General features: G+C 39.3%; 1 pseudogene; it reads right to left on the reverse strand.

Annotated features, from left to right (window-relative positions):
• Positions 1-235: 235 nt before the first annotated feature.
• Positions 236-4,068, reverse strand: LOC115227931 (annotated as a pseudogene).
• Positions 4,069-20,414: the final 16,346 nt, after the last annotated feature.

Consider the following 20,414-nt stretch of genomic DNA (forward strand, 5'->3'; position numbering starts at 1 on the left):
AAATCAAACTGATAAAAAATGGCTTACTAGTGGTATTCGAAAATTTTTTCATAAAAGGAATTTAGTTTTAATAATTAGTTATGGATTTCTAAGTTGTTGTCCAATAAAAGCTTAAAATTCATTTAAAACGAATAAATTATTCCGATACCGATAAAATTAACCAAATCAAATATTTTATGGCGCTGTAAGGCACATCTTCATATTCCGTAATAAACATCTGAATATGTCTATCTAGTCACACCTTCAACTGACGCACTGATATTCTCAAATCCGAATCGTTAAAGCCATACGGGTTGTTCCAGCCTAAAGAACCAAATTTCTTACGCTCCTGAATCAAAGCATGAAAGAAGCACAACGAATACATAAGTTTCCACCATTTCTAAAATAAGAAAACATTCAAATACGTGCTTCTTATTTTCGTGAATTTTACCAAAAAATTCAGGCTCGGAAATTGGATCATTAGTGTAGGATTTTAAGAGATTCTGTCGCAGCCCAGTTGGAGGCTCGTTGGTCATCTTGGCTCCATTTTGAAGTATAGAACAGGAAACTAAACTTATGCCATGTCATCATAAATACATTATTTGAAGGATACTTGTCAACCAAAGCCGAAATGAAGTGTGCGACTTGGAAGTCGATAATTATCGCATATTTTCTCCAAAGACTTCATCCAGGAAGTAGCGAGATGACAGTTTTGGAGACAAACCCAATATCCGTTCTCTCGGGCTTCGTTAATTGCTTTCAAGGCAACAGGCCCTTGTCCTTGCCCGAGGGAGACGACCTGCATTCTTTTTCCGTTGAAGCCGTTATCATCCGCAAATTTGAGCAAGGCATTCATGGGATCGGCTCCAGGGGAGAGCACAAAAATCAATTGAGTTTCGTTTGAAGAATCCAAAAAACTCTTTTGGAGATCAAACGGCGGCGGGTTTGTGAACTTAGTCCCCATGTTTTCAGATACGTAGGAAACAATTGCAGGAATATCTATAAATTACAAATCAATTAAAACCTTATCCTGTCTTAAACACCTCAAAATAGTCATTTTGTCAAAAGAGCTGAGTTTATTCCATGGATACGGGTAGTCTATCTTTACAGGGTCTTGATGCACGTCTCTCCAAAGATTCTCGGATTCAACCACCGATTTTCTAATGCGGCGTCTACTTTACGTATTACTTTAAGTCTGTAAATGGTTCCAACTGACTTAGCCGACAATTTCGTCCCATGATTTGTCTGATAGCCACGAGGAAAGTGGATTGGACTCGGTGTTTTCCAATCCCACGCCGCCAGTGAGCATAAATAAACATTTTCTGAATTAATAATTTTTTAGCACTGAATTTAGAATTTTATTTTACGTTTGAATGCCGAGGCAGAGATGAACGAAAACAACAACTTGTCCTTCTCAAACAAAGAGCGACATACATTTGAATCAAGTTGTATGTACAGTACCGCTCAAATGTTTCGGACCACCCTATTTTTCTCAATTTCCAAGTCAATCCTAAATTATTTTTATACGGTTCTTTAGAGAAACTTATTAGATAAGCTTAAACACATTTATTCTATTTTAAAAACTTGGACAGATATTCATGTTTGGCGCAATTTTAAAATTATCGATTTTATACTCGATCATATGTTCCGGACCAGTTTAAAAAAAACCGAAAATTTATTAAACTTATAAAAAGTTAATAATTAATATTTCCTCCGTTGTTCGTTATAACAGCATTTATTCGCTCTGGAAGTGAATTGTATAATTTTTCAATGTACGAATTATCAATCTCGTACCAAATTTTTTTGGTCAAATTCCAGAGCTCTGGAAGATCTTTTGGTTCCAGATCATAAAGTTTTTGTTTTAGTACCGACCATATTTTCAATAATATTCAGTTCGGGTGACTGGCTCGGCCAAGTTTCTAAGATTTTTATTTGTTTCCTTTGAAAAAATTCATTGTCGACATGGACCGATGGGAAGGAGCGCCGTCTTGCTGGAGATACATGGTCTCATCATAAAAATTTTCGAGTCCAACATTTATAATTCTCTGATACTCTGCGGAATCAACATTTTTAATGCATAAGACAATGTTTCTCCATCCATTTGCAGCAATAGCTCCCCAGACCATAATGCTAGGAGAAAATTTTCGTGTTTTTAACAATATTTTGAGTCAAATCTAGAGTTTGGTGGCCTTCTAACATAATTTTTTGTGTTTGAATGCAAATTTATTTTGCATTCATCACTAAAAATAATTTTACCCCAATCATTTTGGCTCCAAGTTAATTTCTCAATGCACCAATTTTTTCTAGCCTTTTTGGCATATGGAAAGACTTGGTTTTGGGCATTGCTTTCGCCCATTCAATTATTTCTTTGTAGGCATCTTTTAATTGTATTTGTGCTTACAATAGAATTTAATTTCATATCAAATTTAATTTGATTTGCCGTTTTTGTGGGGTCTGCTTTCGAAATTCTCACTAATTTGCGTTCAGATCTTGGGGATAACAATCTCGGTCGACCAGATTTGGGTCTGTCGGAATATAGTCCAACGGATGAATATCTGGAAATTGTTCTTTGAACAGCAGTTTTGGATATTTTTAATTTTTCGGCAATTTCTCTTTGTGAAGCTCCATCTTTAAAAAAGTGATGATAGCGACCCGATCAACCAGTGAAACACGCGGCATTTGTTATTTATTAGTCTTTTGTTTTTAATTGAATCAAAAATTATTTAAATTTAAAGAGATTTAACTGGTTCGAAACATATGATTGCAACTGGTCCGGAACATATGATCGAGTCAAAAATCAATTATATTCAATTGGCGCCAAACAAAAATATTTAAAGAAAATTTTAGAATAGAATAAATGTATTTAAGCTTATCTAATAAGTTTCTCTAAAGAACCGTATAAAAATAATTTAGGATTGACTTGGAAATTGAGAAAAATAGGGTGGTCCGAAACATTTGAGCGGTACTGTAAAGTAATCGGAAAGATATCGAATTCGCTTCTCAACTTGTTTAGATTTATTGCTAATAAGAATTGTGCAAAAAACATAACTACCTGTCTTGGATAGACGTCATAAATAAGTTGATAAACCACGCGAGAGAGTACTGGTACATTGGGTCAATATTGGAAAGGTCAGAAATTGAGAAATACAACACTGAAGAATGATTGGCAACCATTTGATAGCAAAGTCTTGTTTCGTTGATTCGTTTTTGAGTCTCTTCTGCAACCTTAGAAAATATTTCAAAATAGAAAGACCTTCTGTTTCTTGGAAATTTCATTTGAAAGTTGCTTTGAAGAGTCTAAAATTTCGATCGCGGTCTCGTCTTCCAAAATGTTTCCTTCAGAGTTTTCCAATGTGTAAAGTATCTTATCTTCGATTTCCTTGAGCTTTTTTCCATTTTGAGCAGTTGTTATAATTAAATTTTGTCTTTCTTTTTCCAGTTCTGGTCTAAAAAAGTTGCCCATAAAAAGACCTCTCTTTAGCCACCACAATTCCGAGTAGCTGATCTTCCAGCCCATCCGGTGTGATCATAAAATTTATTATTGAGACCTTCGTGGCAATCTCTGGAAGATAGTGAGGGTTCCGAAGTTTTGTTGTGATATAAAGTCTAAAATCTTTGCTGTATTCAATCACGGAATCTCCCAAACTAATCATTTCGACTCCTCCTGTTTATATATCAGTAATGTTGTGATTCAACCAGATTTAAAGATTTGTTTTAAAAGTATTGGCTCGAGCGATGTTTCGAGCTCTTCCCCCACATTCTCAATGCGGACAGGGTTCCCAAACTGGATAGAGTTTTCTACAGTTCGCATGTAGTCACTATCAGTTAATTTCACAACAGCCAGTGAGTTATTTTTCTCCATATTCTTAATCCAGCTATTCGACTGGTTATGTGGATCTATCATCAACGGCCTAAAAAGTATTTTGGAAATTCATCACCATCTCTGCCCGTTGGCCACGATAATTCCATTGTCGGTCGAAAATTGGTCACGTGGAAGACCGTTAATATTCCAAGATTGTATTTTAATTGGTTCCCCAATGTTTCCGACAACGAAAATCGGTACGAGCATGGAATTTCCAAGTCTTTGCACAATTCGGTTCATTCACTCGTGCATTTATCTCGATATAAATAAGTAAACGGGCCCAGTCGGGTTCCCCCGAGAAAGGTGACGTCATCCATTGGGGTAACGTTCGCGCCAGGCAGGGTTGCTCTAAGGCGGGGCACAGCGGATTGGAAGTCGGCCTCCGAACACGAGACATTATGATCTCGGTCTTCTTTGCGTTGACCGAGAGGCCGAGGGTAGCCAGTGCTGGTGCGATGTGTTCGACATCCCAAATACCCTGGTCAGCATGGCCACCCATATGGCATCATCAAGATACCACAGATTGAATGGAGAGACAGCAAGTCGAGCTGCCTCATCGATTGTCATCGCGAAGAGGAGTGGCCCTAGCGGATCACCCTGTTGCACGCCGGTCTCCGAACGGATGATCTCATTCCCGTATACAAGACTGCTCTCTGAGCCGTAGGCAAGCGAGACAAGATGGATTATTTCTGGTGCTCTTCGAGAGCATGTTTCCAAAATAGCATCCCGGCGCACGGTGTTGAAAGCGTTGGTGATATCAAGCTTCACAACGATAAAATCGGTAGTAACTCGTTGGCCCATGTAGAAGAAACCCCTGGTGGCATGAACAGCTCCTTCGCAGCCGCCACGCACACCAACTTGCGTAGGCGAAAGCTCGGCCCCGATTCTCGTTGCAACCCTTCTGGCAGCGACTTTGCCGCAAAGCCTTCTGAAGTAGTTGCCAATCGCTATTGGGCGGACACCTCCGTCCGGTTTTTGAAAAGCGTGAAGGTGGCCAGCGAAAAAGAGATTCCTCGCGAAGAGGGGGATCCTTCCGTCGATGATCCTTCCGACCAGTTTCGTGATTGAACACAAGAGCCGAGAGCCGGATTCCCCAGTGATCGCAGAAGTCATGTCCTTGATATCAATTCCCCCGCTGCTGCTCGCTCCGAAAGATCTGATTCCCGACAGAACTTCTTCCTCAGTGATGATCATCAGTGTGGGGTTTCGGGGGGGAGTCCAAGGCCTTAGGTCTTCAGGGGCCGGCGGATGCTTTGACCTCAGCAGAGTTGATGTTCTGGACGTACACTCGGCAACAGAGTGCCCGGAGCACAAGACACGGAGGGCAGCTCTCACGTCTCCTTCGAGGAGCTTTCGATTCACCCGATCGATCATCCTGGCGTCCTGTCCGATGCCATTTTCGGATAAGCCGGACTTCCTCTGAGAAGAGGGAAGGGTAGGACAAGATTGTCGCATTCCTCGCCGAAAGAAACTGCCCGAGACTTAATTGCGGACGAGATTCCCTTGCCGGGATTGGTCGGCTCGTGCTTGTTTCCAAGGACGAGAGGTGCAAACAGGAAGATACGGAACCACGGGAGGTCTTCTTCGAAACTGAGTGCTTCTGAGATAATTTGTTCGAGGCAGGAAGCGGTCATTGTTTGGGGATACGGAGAGGGATGTCTCTTGTGCCACGAAGCGAGGACAGGGACAGAATAAATTCCTCAGTCGAGAGATTGTGGCGGGTAGTAGTACGAGAGGGTCCCCGATTTGGCCCAGCGCCCTTTGAGTTGAAGAGGCAGCGGGCACAGTGCCATGCGCCCAAGGCACTTGCAGTCGCCTTAGACAAAGAAACACAGCTCAGGTGGAAATGGGCATCGCAGAGGGCGCAGTGGATTCCCCGTTTGCGGGGGTTTGACACGAGGCACGACTGACATACTGTCGGGGAGCGAGTGAACTGTTCAGGTTTTTTCATAGTTCGATTTTCTTCAGAGTTCGTCATATATTTCACACAGATCGAGTAGCGTTTAAAAACAACAACAACGACAACAATGCACGTCAATATTCATTTGAATTTGGAATTGTATTATTTTTAGTAAATTAATTTTTTTGGAGTGACTTTATTTTCCTGTTATGCCCCCAAGTTGTACCAGATTGTTGATTAATGAGAAGATCAGAATTTTTACATTTTATAATAATAATTTGAATCTACCTGCAATCATAAGACTTTTTACAACGTCTAATAATAATAGAGGCACGTCCGCAAGATCGCAACTTAATGTGAAATCTCGCTCTGGCCAGCCACATAAGATCAAGATAGAAAGAGAGAACATGTTATTAGGAACTAACTAATCCAAACGAACGAATCCAAACGAGCTGTCCCCCGCATCTATTTTTCTCTCGTGCTGTGGCTGATGTAGACATCCGGTTCCGCAGTGAAATCACTGATGACGGCGTCACTCGTCAATCCTGGGTGCATGTAATGCATGGAACCTTCAGCCGGAATGATAGCAGTGAGATTCGAACCCAGAGCTTCGCTAAACTGCCAAATTCTTCAAGCACTGCACCACCCGGCCTAAAAAGAATATTCCTTGAAGAGCTATTAACTATTTTAAGAAAAATAACACCTTTGGGGAATTTATTGGAGTTTCCCAATCTAATAAAACTAGAGTTTTCGTCTTAAAATATGTCTCAATCGACAAAATGACATCAGGATAGATTGACTTAATAAGCGGCGCATTGCTACATGACAATTATTGAAAGTTCAAAGGATTTCGGAAATGGAGGGACTATCTAGTTTTAAAGCAAGTGCGGGTTATTTTGTTTTTTGTTTCATTTTAAGGCTTTTTAGAAAAATTTAAAAAACCTGAATGGTCTAAAATTAAGAAAACTGCACGGTGAAATTTCATCATGTAATGAACTGAATGAAAAATGTATTAATGATTTTCTTTCTTTGATGAAAGATAAAATCTTAAAATACTGAATTGAAAATGTATACAACGCTGATGAAACATGAATTTTTTACAAAACATTTCATTCAAAAAGTGTATGCACAAAGCCAAAAAAGGTTTCAAAATGTCAAAAGACCGGTTTTCAATTCATACATCTGAAAATTTCTGAACAGTTCCTCGCTATGAGCTATTGATGAAAATTTAGTTGAGACCAGCAAAAATGAAAATGTGAATATTTTAGATTCTTTTCGCGCATTGGATACCTTAAGAAACTATTTTAAACTGAATGTGACAAACATGGAAACTTTAAACATGTTGCAAAATATTGGTCAAAAGCTAGAACAATCCAGATTTAAAACTAAAATCACTGATTTTTCGAAATAAAAAAATTTTCATGTCTTTATACAAAAATAATTAAAAACTCGATAAAAACCCTCTCTAATCCGTCACATTTCGGTCAAGAACCAAAAATGGTCAAGAAAGAATGAGGCACCGGAGTGTCTCTACTTAGCAGCATATTTCCCTGATATCTGATGTCCACTACAAAAACAACCGCGCCTTCTCCAGGACGGACTGTATTTTAGGGACGCAGGATTCATATGAGTTATCCAATTTTTCTTTGAGATCGAGGCCGTAGGCGTAACGCCAACTTAATGGCCTCGTTTTCTCGAGTTTGTCGATTAGACAAACCCTCTCATCTGTGTCATACCAGCCCTCAAACCCGTAGGTGAGAACCGGTTGTACACATGTCTTGTAAACGTAGATGAATGTTTCTGGACTCAGATGAAATCTGATCAGGCTTCGTAGGATTTTAACGGCTCTCTTCCTTTGGGTATCGATATGATTTCCATAGGAGCCTCTGGCCAAGTTATTGTAACCCCAAGGTATTGGAGGTTCTGCGAAAGTTTCAAGTCCCCAACTCCAAAGACACGAGCAGTTTCGCTCCTCCGCTTCGACAGTCTGCACACTGTGCTCTTGTCACGGGCCAGCGTTAGACCCTTTGCACGAGTCCATTCCATTATCTTGGCAAGGTTCGAGCCTTCGCCATGACAGATCACTCCGTCTCGAGACATCAGTTACGAGAATGTAGTCCGCGTATACAATGAGATTACTCGATCGACCCGTAGGTAACGGGATGTCAGCAAGAAAAAGATTGAATAATAGCGGGCTCAGTATAGAACCCTGAGCTCTTTTGAGATCCACACAATCCGATAGTCGATTTCTGCACCGTACATAAGATTTCCTCTCGTGGAGATAACTCTTTAGCCATTTGAATATTTTTTCACCTGCACCAGTCTCCAAAACTTTTTCCAGAAGTCCAAGGTGCCAGACGCAGTCAAAAGCCTTCGACAAATCCAAGCACATAGCAGTCGTGCAAGATTTATTACGTATTGCCCAAGAAAGTTCCCTTTCTAGAACCTTCAAGCAGTTTCCCGTGGATTTCCCAGGACGAAAACCCCATTGTACAAAGGAAAGCAGATTATTCTTTTCAACATGTAATGAGAGTCCTTCAAAAATTATTTTCTCCATAATCTTCGAAAAAGCGCAGATCAGGCTTATGTAGTTTTCTGCTAGGAGACTTGTTTTCTCAGGTTTCGGGATCATACGAACGACTGTGCACTTCCAGGTGGGCGGAAGATAACTAAGGGTAAAACTAGCGTCGAAAAGCATAGTTAGAGCCCGTAGGAGGATCCTCGGAGCCTTCTTAAGAAGTAACACAGGTATGTAGTCGAATCCAGGGCTTTGTTTTTCAGCCCTGCTATCGCTTCTTGTGTCTCTTTTTCGGTAATAGCCTCGCATAGAGGTCCATTCACAAGATTTAGAGATTCTAGCCTTGAAGTGACTTTCTCAAAGGTCTTTTGTGGAATAATTGATTTAGGTTTGACTTCTTGGGTTCTACCCAGCTGCCTTCTTAGTTCATCCGGGACAAGATCGGAGGGGATATACTTTCCATCTTGCCCCTTTAACACAATGTTGTCGCCTTTCCCTTCCGCGTTGTTCAGGCGCTGATACGCCTTCCAAAACTTTGGATTTCTCTTATCCAGCATTCGGCATTCCTTCCTCCATGATTTTTCTATTTTCTTTTTCCCAATTTTAACTATCATCGTCTTGAGGTGGTCGATTTCAACTTTTAACTGATTTCTGACTCCCACGTTGGAACACCTCCTCCTGCGATTCTGAAGGGCGTCCTTCTTTGTTATAAGCATCGACAGTTTTTTGTCTGTTTGGCGAAACAAGGGCCCGATGCTCTCAATAATCTCTTTTCCGTAAATTTTTTCAAAAATTCGACAATTGATGACCTCAGATAGGCATCGAGGTCGTCGATATCCTCCATGGTCCGAAGAGGACGGAACACGGTAGTATTAAGTGCCAGCGCATAGAGTACTCAAATAGATGCCAATCCACATTCGACAGATTATATCCAATAAACACGTCCTCTGTCAGATTTATTTTCGTCCTTAGTCTCAATGATTGCGGGATGTGATCACTCCCTACATCCACCTTGATTGTCGGACGATCACAAAGTGGAGTAATAGACGCCGAGGAGAGAAAAATTCCAAGGCGATCCGGTCTGCCTCTATCCGGATAGTTGTTTAGCTCTTCGGACGTCCATATCGAAAAACCGAGATTTCGAGACAAACCCTCAAGTACCTCTCCGTCCGTATTGGTTGCTTCACACCCGTAGACAATATTCTTTGCGTTCAGATCACCGGCTAGGATAGCCAGATTGTTCTCTTCAAAGAATGTCCTAACAACAGCCGGGTAGCTTCTCAAAGCCTTTGAATACATCCCTCCGACAGTAACCCAGCCAACGGCTGTAAGTACTTTGAACGATATAAGTTCACAGGACTTGTCTTCAATAATCTTTCCGTTTTTGACTCTCATACTTCCATTATAGAAGACAGACGATCCTGTTCCTGCTACTGCGTCAGTTTTCCATGGGATATTAAGGGATTTGTAGCCTTCAAATTCAATTTTATTTGGTCCCTTCAGCTTCGTCTTGTTGACAATAAATACGTCCGTTTTCGCTGAGGCTAGCAGAAACCTCAGCTCCGTTACCCGTCTCGTGAGTGAGCGGGCATTTAGAATTGTCAGAACGAGGCATCCTTCCGACATGGGTGGCTGACCTCCCGTGGGAGCGCCACCTTTTTCGGTAAAGGGGGTCTGCCTGCTTTCCGTTTGCTACCCATTTCAGCCGGCTCTAGAGGCGTCCCATTGTCCTCCAGCCGGGCTTTGGGGCTTGGCAGCTGAACTCCAGAATTTGCTACCGCAGTTTTCTTCACTGCTCTCGCCTTCGGGGCGGCGGGTTTTGTTTCTGGGCATGGGTCCGTTTGGATTCCCGTGTTAATGAAGCAGGTCTGAGTTCCGGATTCGATCCGGTTCTTGACAATGTCGTCAGTTTGAACACCAATATCGCATTTCTTTGGGGATTTGTAGTCAATTAGATGAGTTCCCTTCTGTGTGCTGATAGCAGCATGCGTGGCAGATTCTGGATCAAGTAACTTCCCCGACCAAGGGGCCTTCATGCCAGACATTTGTCCTTCATTTACACAATTTCTCTTAGTGTGAGTCATTTCCAGTTTCTTCTTTATCGATTGTTTCGCCACCGGACAGCCCAACCAGTTCGCCCGGTGTCCATGTGATCCGCAGTTGATGCACGGGAGTTTGACGTGTGTTCCGATCATACATTGGATGCGATCGTGTGCATCACAACACAACAAACAGCGCACTGTCTCCTTACAGTATAACAAGATGTGTCCAAATTTGTAACATCGATAGCATTGCCTCTCAGGATTTTTGTACCAGGTAAAACGGATTTTGTTGAAGCCAATTTTGAGACCTAGGGTGATCAACGACTGTGCTTCGTTTCTGTCCTGGATAGTAAGCTTGGCAAGTGGCAGATATTTCCCATTATTACCAAATCTCTCCAGTTTGAACTCTGGGGATAGCACTTTCGACAAAAGCCTGTGTAGATCCTCGTTATCAACCCAAAAAGGTAGATTCCTCATCATTAAAATCGAATCCCTGCGTGTCCGGTGCTCTATTGTGTGCCCATTGTCACCAAAAGGAAGGTTCATTTCCCAATCGTTTTTAAAAGACACGAAATCCAGTTCCGAATTAAAGACAAGTTCGTATGAGCCATCAAAGCGACGGGAGATTCTCGCCTTGAGGGCAGTTTTCGAATTACAGATGATATTGGCTACCTCAATTGAATCAAAAGAGGTGTTTGACACACGTACAATTTTTTTTTTAATTTATAAGTAAACGAAAAGAGTTAAAATGCGCAGCGGATCGACTGGCAATTCCCGCGCATGATGGCCAATGAGATCCTTTGAAAGAGTCTGATCGACTCGTTGGGATCTTTCGTGGCAACCACGAGCTTAGATCCAAGGCGGCGGAGAAACGATAGCGTCTGCGGGCCGATGACTCCAGAGGTTTCCACCGCGACTGCAGTGAATTGGTGATTCTTTGCCAGGACCCGGTACTTCTTCTGTTTTGTTAGTTCCGCCTGCTTTGCAACTGAGCCCGGTTCCGCAGCGGAGGCAATTAGATTCTTGGCGGAGAAAGTGTCGGAACAGGTGGCGTCCCAGATAAGGCATTTCCCCTTTTCAAACGGGAAGATTGACATGCCATCCGGGCGCTTACCGTCGCCTCTGTCGAGCCCGACTGGTTCGAGCTCATTAGGAAACCCCGCCGTCGTTAGGGCACGGCTCACGGTGTCGTTGATGGCGGCGTGTCGTGGGAAACGTCCGGCACTACGTGAGCAGGAGAGGGGATGATGGCCAAATGAGTCCACTCTTAAACCGCAGCGGCACTGGTGTGTTCTGCAAATGGGAAGTCCGAGGCGGAGAGAGACGGAAATCCTTACACAGTCGTTGTCCATTAAGGTGCCGATTGACGCCATAGGGATTGCTGTAAGCCATGCACCAGAATATGGTTGCGAGGCGGCCAATAAGCAAGCCAAGCAATGTTGATTGAGTTTCGGCTTGAGGCTGTTTATCTTGTGGTCGCAGAGGATCCGGTCCCATTGGCCTTGAGCGTGTGTATTCTCCGGGATTTCCAGAGACATCCCTTGCCAGCAACTTTCTGCGGCGACCGACTCTGTGTCCATAGATGATTCGGTTACGGATTGGAGAATCTCCTGGACCAGATCGTTGGTCGCATTAACTGAAGATAAGTACGCCGGGATAGAAAGGTCGACAGATGATCGGATACCAATACCGCCATGGCTTATAGCAGTGGTTCTCAACGGTGGGCGATTCGCCCCCTAGGGGCGATTTTTTTTGGTAGGTGGGCGATTTTTTCTGCCAGGGGGGCGATGGCTGATTGCTAATATTTGAAAAATTAAAATCTTATGTTAGAAGTTGATAATCTGTGAAAAAATAAAGATATATAATCGAGTCTAATAATATTTATTAATAATATGATATTTTTATTATATTTTATTTAAATTTCTAAGCGTGATTTCTAGTTATCTTTATGGGTCGTGTTCAAAAAAAAGTCAGAATGTATAAAGATGAATATATTTCTCTTGGATTTATTAAAGATCCTCAAGATCCTAATAAACCACTTTGTCTTCAATGTGGTACAATTTTTTCGAATGAGGCAATGACACCGTCTCGTTTGATTGAACATTTAAAGCGAAAACATCATAATTCAATTGGAAAAAAGCCAGACTTTTTTCTAGAATTAAAAAAGAATTTTGAAAATAAAAACACCTTACCGTCAATCTTTAATAAAAATATATCTTAAATTGTCTCTGGATTATCTTATTCATATAAAGTTGCAGAGATAATCGCAAAAACTGGTTGCATTATTATTTTAATTTATAGGTAATGCCCATTCGATTGCAGAAAATGTCATCCGTCCTTGTTTAAATTTATTTATAAACGATATCTTACAAAAAGATTCTTCAAATATTATGAAGACTATTCCATTAAGCAACGACACTATACAAAGAAGAATTGATGAAATTTCTAATGAAATTGAACAATCTTTAATTTTATTTCTCAGAGAACGCAAGTTTTCAGTCCAACTTGACGAATCAGTTGTCGTTGATAATCAGTCAATTTTGATGGCATATGTAAGGTATTACTTTTTATAAATACTTTTTATAAAGATATTTCGATGATGATTCTATTTTGCAAGAAGAGTTATTATTTGCAAAATCTTTAGTCACGGATACTACAGGATTGTCAATATTCAAAATGTTTGAATCTTATTTATTCTTAAATGATATTCCATTTGAACATATTTTATCGTGCGCAACTGATGGCGCAATGGCTATGGTTGGAAAATATCGTGGTTTTTTAGCTTTTCTAAAACACAAATCTCCAATGTCCACTTCAATTCATTGTATTTTACATCGGCATCATTTAATTGCAAAAAAATTATCTGAAGAATTGAATGCATCAATGTAATTGTTATCAAAGTTATCAATAAAATTAAAAGAAACAGAGCAAGTACGATCGTATTTTTCGTGAATACTGCACTAATCAAAATGAAGATTATGTTAGGTTACTTTTACATATCGAAGTAAGATGGTTATCCAAGGGAAATTGTCTTGAAAGATTTGTGATATTATTTGATGCAATTGTTGATTTTTTAAGATTACAAGAAGAATTTAAATTGTTTAATTCCTGTAAAATTCATAAAAAAAATATTTTTTATTTTTACTAATGAAATAAGGGGGCGATATAAAAATTGGAGGGGCGAAAAAAAATAAAGGTTGAGAACCACTGGCTTATAGGAAGGGTGGCCTTTTGCCAACCGATCTCATCAAGGGTAATATTGCAAATGGACTCCAAGCTGGATTTAAGCGAAAAATCAAATGATTCGAGAGCCCTCAGGTTAAAGAAACATGGGGCACTTCTGAGGATAAATAGAAGCTTTGGAATTGCAAAACAATTGCGTAGGAAAAACAGGCCGGAATGGGAATCGATTTTTGCTAGTTTGTTAGAAATTGCCACTAGCGAGGATGTTTTAGCATGTAGGGATGATTCAACACCCAGATTAGATATAGGAGACCCTAAGATTTTCAAATTTTCGATCAAGGTCCTGCGGATATTTGGAAGGACATTCGAGAACGTATTAAATACAGAGGTAAAATCTTCTGGGGTAAAGCCAATATTGGCAATTTCGGATTTGAGCGGATTGATGGATAGGCCAAGAGAATTAAGGGAGGGGATCAGATTTTCCAAATCTTTAAGGACAGAAGCTACCGGACCTCCGATAGTAGCGTCGTCAAGGTACCATACATTGAAACGAGATGAGATGTTCCGAACAACAGGATCGATCGTCAGGGCAAAAAGCAACGGGCCAAGTGAATCGCCCTGTTAAACACCGTTGCTGGGATTTGGTCATCGGCAATAAGAAGGCTTGGCTTGGAGTAAGCCATAGATACCAAGCGGGCAATTGAGGGAGCACGCCGGTAGCAAGTTTCGAGAATACAGTCCCGACGAAGACTGTTGAAGGCATTTGTCAAGTCTAGCTTCACGAGTACAGAGGCGTTATCCGGCCTTTCGGTTGAGGCGGAAATAAACTTTCTTGCAGCATGGACAGCAGCTTCACAGCCGCCGCGGACACCGACGCCCAACTGAAACGGGCGTAGTTCCTGACCCAAAGACTTGGTAACTTGTCTACAGGCTACTTTGGAAGCTAGGCGGCGAAAAAATGTACCAACAGCAATAGGGCGGATCCCGCCTTCCTTCTTCCTCAATGCGGTGATGTTTGCAGGAAATAGAAGGTCCCGAGCGTACTGATCATGTTTGTCAGAGCAGTTATGGAGACGAGGAGCCGAGCGCCAGCCTCGCAAGTGTGGCTTGAGAGTAGTTTTTTCACATGCCCTGGGCGTAGTCCGTCGATGCCCCCGCAGCTGCCTGTTGCAAGGGAATTAATAGCATCTAGAACATCTTCTTTGGGGGCATAGGTTGCGGGGTAATCGGAATTTAAAGTAGTAAAGCGAAGGTCCGCGGGGGGACTCGGATGTTTTGCATTAAGCTCAGCGAGGACACTTGGTGTAATGGAAAGAACTGAGTCATCAGATGATAAAACACGGACAGCGCTTGCAACATTTCCCTCCATCAGTTTAGTGTTGATCCTGTTCCGCAGGCGCAAAATGTCTTGGGCTTCTGGGTCTACGTTGCTACTTTGACTGGATTTTTTGACTTTATGCGTTGACTGGGGCTTTGTTTCGCCCAGCCAGGCAGAAAAGTCATCATCAGGGCGATTTAGGTAGGCTGAGATGTTATGCTTAGAACGGTTAGAAATCGATTTTGGTGGGGAGTCCTCTCTGCGGAGGCCGAGAGCCATGACGCCAAAGCAGAAAAGATGATTCCAGGAGGCTGGGTCATTGGAAGTAATGGCTTTGTCGATGACTATTGATAAAGAGTCTGCGGCAAGGATACGTGCGGCCTTCGGGATTTTGATAGGGATCGAGCGGCTTCTCTTGGCTTGTGCGACCGCCAAGAGGAAATCTTTTACCGAGGGGGAAGAAATGATGGGCTGAGAGTGTGAATCTTTGGATGAGAATACCGGATGCGGGCTCAAGTTTAATTGGGTAAGGCAAGAGTGGCAACTCCACTTCGACAGAGAAGCGGCGGCCAATTTAGGTATTCCGGCACAGGATTGATGGAAAAAAAGGTCACAGGAGGAGCAATGACAGCCGTTCTTCCTGGGGTTGTTAAGCATGCACGAAGTGCAGCAAAGCGACTTTTTAGAGAAACAGAGAGGCATGAGGAAAAAAAAGAAAAGTAGATTGAAACAATGACAAAGGATTAGGACAATAGAATGGAACAATAGAAAGTACGAATTGAAATAATTTGAAAAATAAATTGGAATTACAAATAAATTGAAAAAAATTACACCACAACATTTAACGTGAATTTAAAATCACGCACGTACAATTATCGACGTACAATTATCGACACTTTCGAATTTTCTTGTTTGAAATTAACATTAATTTTGCTATTTGCACAACCAGAAACGAAATGCACCATGCTTCAATGGGACGCGTTTTGTATATCAAATTTAAGGCATATATACTGTCATTTGGTAGAAAATCAAACTGATAAAAAATGGCTTACTAGTGGTATTCGAAAATTTTTTCATAAAAGGAATTTAGTTTTAATAATTAGTTATGGATTTCTAAGTTGTTGTCCAATAAAAGCTTAAAATTCATTTAAAAACGAATAAATTATTCCGATACCGATAAAATTAACCAAATCCAAAGAATAAATTAAATTTCTAAATATCCATTCCATCAATTATAGCTTTTAGGATGAATGCAGCCAGTTCTTCACTATTCCAATAATACACATGTGACAACAAATAACGTGAAAAATTATATTTTTGTTCACTGAGAGCATAGTCAAGACGAAATTCGAGTCCTACAAGTTGAAGTTTATTTTATTACCTTCCGGAACAAGCGAGGTTTCTTCAATTCTTAAATGATCATAGAATGGAGAAAAAAATTCATATGAGTTCAGATGATCATTCCAACCTCGGTAAAAAATACAATCAGGTTTGATGACATTTCGATGAATGATATTCATGACTATTTTTTGTGTAACCACTTCTTTTAATATAACAGGGTTTATATTATAGAAAGCTCGGCAAAACAAAGGTTCCAACCGATAAGCCTATAAATACTTTAAATTAAAAATATTTCACTATGAAATCGCTTGGATAAAAAATGTTAAAAAGACGGTAGGGCATCCCATATTTGGGTAGAATATCTTCTTGTGTTGAAGAATCACGAACCGATTTTCCTCGGAGCATCAAAAACATGGAAAGTGGCGACCCAAGCATAAAAAAGTTTTTAATTTTGAGATCCAAAATTGAAGGTAAGAAAAGGTTATTTTTTAAAGATGGACAAATCCAGGTATCCCCTTCCGTAATGAGGTCATAAACGATCAGAGAGCCTAAATTTAAAATAACTTCAACTGATTATACCTAGAGAATGAGCTACAATTGATATATCCGGAAGATTTGTTTTTTTGTTTTTTCTGTATTCGACAAAAAGCGAATACAATCGTGATAATTCAGTTGTTAATTTCTCAATAATCTATGAATATCAAAAAATTAAAATGACAACTTTGGCTCTAAAATAAGAACTTGTGTAGTATAGGATGTCAAGAACAGAGTTGTTAATAAAATTACGGACATTTATATTTGAAGATGGCATTAAAACATCTAATATATCTAAAAGGAGATTAAATTTTATTAAAAAAACTTTCTCCCAATTCGACTGTGCGCCAATTCACTGGCATTAGTTCAATTACTGCGTTTTTATTATTGGCCAGATATGTTACACTAAAAATTCATATAAATAGAAATAAAAACTTTTAAAATAAAAATTAATACAAAGCATAACCTAATTGTTCGCAAAAATATGCTTTTCTGAATAGAAAAAATTTGGACTGAAACATGAATTTTTTCCCAAAAACCAACATACCGTGTAAAATATGAGTTTTAAATTATTTAGCAATCTATTAATTTTGGCTTATCCATATCTTTTTTTTATTAAATAATTATTCTTTTTTTTTAAAAAAAAATTTTAAAAGCCTCTTATTAGTTTAAAACGTTTTCTATCAAGGAATCACAAAAAAGAAGGATCATTCCCAATTTTAATTAAGCGTGAAACATGTATTTTCTCATACATGTCACCTGTCTCACTTTGTATTGTTACTACAAAATCGTCTTTTGCCACAATTGTGTATTTCACCATCTCTAATCCATCATAAAGTGGATATTGTCGTTTGTTAGCGTCATTATCTTGCCTAAATTACATGTTTATACATCCCAAATACCTTAAGATTACTATCTCTCCTACACTAAAAGTAGCCTCGTCATACTTCCATTTTCTTCTCTGAGCCATTTTATCAGCTGCCAACAGAATATTTACATACGCTTCATTCCTTTCCTCTTCCAAATATTCTATGTCATCATTTTGCAATAACAATGATTCTAGTTCCTCCTCTGATGTTTCAATAGGATATTTTATGCCCATAAATAGATTAAATGGGACTTTTTTTGTGGTGGAATGGACAGTATTGTTATAATCAAAAACAATGTCTTTGATTATATCGCAATAGCGTCCAAAACATTCATCAGAGTAACTTTTAGATGAAATCCATCTTTTGATACTCTGATTTAGTCTAAAGAATAATGTTATCTTACAACCTTTCCACCTGTCCCTGTACCCAAGGAGCCCTTGGTCGTCCACGGACATGTTTAATTTTGTACTTTTCACATAAACGGGCGACATGGTCATTGCAAAATTCTTTACCATTGTCTGTATGCAAGATCAATGGTGGCCCAATATAATAAAAGATGTTCTGAAATAACGAAGCAATTTCATGAGCTCTTTTGGTAAAAGATAACTCAACTATCGCGAATTTCGAAAAAGAATCGACAATTACAAGAATCTAATCTTTATATAGCCAAAAGTACCCAGTTATAAGAATCATTAATATCTGAATATCTCCTTAGGTCCACTAAATCGGCGATATACCGATCGCGACTCCGCCTTGCAATGATCGGCGTAACTGGGGGTTTAGTAGCCAATGATTTTTTTGACTAAAAAATTAATAAAAAAAACTTAAAACCTGGCAAGGAATACATCGTTTTATGACACGATTGATCTCTGCACGTGATATTCCGTGGTATAAGCGCGCCAATTTTGAAAACAACCGGTCTCGACCAAAATGATTCAAATTATGTTCAGCCAATTGAAATAAACATTTATTATGCAAACTTCAATATATTTATCTTTAAGTTCAGCTTCATCGCTGCAGAAAAATCTTAATTTAAGTCCATCTTTAGTGATATATGGAGCTCCATCCAAAAAATCAAATTTATTTGCTAATTTCAGTAGTCTTGATCTTTGCATCCGCGAAAGCGTCCTGCTGACGAATACGAGCTCAGGATTGCTCTTAAGTTCCTTAAGTAATTCTAAGTCTTCCTTTGTTACTTGCACTAAACGCATTTTTAACGTGTATTTGTAATTTAAAAAAACATCAATATTTTTTAAAAATTTATAAGTTTTCTTTGATTTCATAGAAATATACCAAAGGATTCATGTTTTAAGTTTTTTCCAACTTGACATTTTGATGTTGGTGTAACACATCTGGCGGAGTAACAGTTGTGGCCGGTGACAGATGATATAAAGTTTTCGATTTTTTAAAAATTAATTAATTTTAATTATCTTCAAAAAAAAACTGCGACCACTTCGACAAAAGTACCGGAATATTTCATTTCTGATTTCCACTTAACTGTATATTCTTCAAGGATTAGTGGCTCTAAGATTGGGGAGATAATAAATACTTTTATTTGTCGAGGCGTACATCTCGTAGTAATAGGGATCTATTTGTTCAGCTAGCGATTCAGATATGGGCTCATATTTAGGATAGGTAAACCAAGTTCCACGGATAACTTGAAACCATGATTCTTCAAATATAAATAAATCGTATTTGCCTCTATCGTATATTGGAAAGCATCTCCGGTCGTGTAAATTAACCACAAAAATTCCGTGACGAACTGTTACTTCTTTCAATTCCTTGCCACTTCTGTATTCTTTTTCAAGACGAGTTGTATCATAGCTTCCAAATTTAAAGAAAGAACCGTTTTTTATGTAAAACCAGCGAACTTGCTCCATTAACTGGGTCATAAAATAATGTTAAATGGCGATAAATTAATTTAAAAACCAAGAATGGCGTTTCTAGTTCGTCGGGGCTGTTGCGATCACGAAAGAGTTATGCGTACAATCGCAAGGGATATTCGCTCAAAAACCATCTCGATTTGCGTGCGTTGCATGTAAATGTAGAAATCTTGACTTTGAAATTTACAAAATTATGTTAATTTGATATTCATTAACATTGTTGAATAACATTGACTGGTGGCGGCTAGCACTCAGGTGGGCATTAGGCTCGCGACATTTTATTAATCAAAATGAAGAGGTTAGTTGACTAGTTTGGTTATTAGCAGATAGTCAGGGTATTAATTCTGATTATAGACAAAGAGGCTCGCTTGGCCAGAATGGGTAACCTTTTCCATAACACCAGATGTATTGAAACAGGCTTCGAACAGAAAGTAACTGGTTTTTTTAATTTTAATTGGGAAATGTTTTTAATTCACTCAAATTGTATTTTTGTTATTTTAAAACCCAACCATAAGGCAGGGATTATTTATAGCTATAGATTTCAAAATACCGATTTTCTGACTATTAGAATACTATTCAACAAAATACAAAGAATACTGAGTTGTTTAAAAATATCGATGATTAAAAATATTAAATAACCATAAAAATTTAGTTCAGATGTCACTTGAATCAAGTCTGTAAATTTTGTACTGATCTCCGTATTCGGTAGTTGCAATCTCGAAAATGCAGCCAAAACATAAGAGGACCTCTCCTGAATGTATATCTTTAATTATCTATATCAATTAGATTAAAATATAATTGTTTATCACATTAAGAACTGAAAAGTATTCAAGAAATAAATTCTTTTCCATTAAATTATATTTTTGAAGCTGGAACATGAACTTGGATAGATATTCGTGGAATTCTTCGTTAATGGAATAGTTGAAGTTTGAACAGCAATATTCTGCAACAGGAATCTTATATTTTAGTCACTAAATTCGACTAC

Source organism: Octopus sinensis, unplaced genomic scaffold (assembly GCF_006345805.1).
Source record: "Octopus sinensis unplaced genomic scaffold, ASM634580v1 Contig08735, whole genome shotgun sequence".
Taxonomy (NCBI): domain Eukaryota; kingdom Metazoa; phylum Mollusca; class Cephalopoda; order Octopoda; family Octopodidae; genus Octopus; species Octopus sinensis.